This window comes from Mauremys mutica, unplaced genomic scaffold (assembly GCF_020497125.1).
Source record: "Mauremys mutica isolate MM-2020 ecotype Southern unplaced genomic scaffold, ASM2049712v1 000719F_np12_subseq_102019:204554_obj, whole genome shotgun sequence".
In the NCBI taxonomy this organism is placed as follows: Eukaryota; Metazoa; Chordata; order Testudines; family Geoemydidae; genus Mauremys; species Mauremys mutica.
In genome coordinates, this window is record NW_025423043.1 from 98,221 (window position 1) to 98,891 (window position 671).

Consider the following 671-nt stretch of genomic DNA (forward strand, 5'->3'; position numbering starts at 1 on the left):
ATTAAGGACATTGAGATCAATGGTAATTGGGACAAAATACAACATGGTTTCACAAAAGGTAGATCGTGCCAAACCAACCTGATCTCCTTCTTTGAGAAGGTAACAGATTATTTAGACAAAGGCAATGCAGTGGATCTAATTTACCTCGATTTCAGTATGGCATTTGACACAGTTCCACATGGGGAATTATTAGTTAAATTGGAAAAGATGGGGATCAATATGAAAATTGAAAGCCGGATAAGGAACTGGTAAAAGGGGAGACTACAATGGGTCGTTGTAGCAGGGTGGACCCTGCTCCGGGGTTTTAAGGGGTTTAAACTGTGGCCTGACAGAGCTGGGCTGATTGGGAAAGTGGCTGCAGCTGGAGGCCACGCCCCAAACTGAAGCCCTGGGGCTTATAAGAAGCAGGGAAGCCAGAGCCCAGTCAGTCTCTCTCTGCCTGCAGAGAGGGATGGGCCTGGCTGCTTAGGGCTTGAGACTACATACCTGAGTGAAGCAGGGCTGGGAACAGGCTAAGGAGCTAGGGAAGCTCCAGCCTGGAAAGCCCCAGGCTGCGGCCTAGTAAAGGGCCAAAGGTACTGGGAGTTGCAGAGGGCAGCCCAGGGGTAGGACGAAGCAGCAGGTCCAAACCCCCTTTGCCTGTGATGAGTGGGCTGATACTGCAGTCTGCC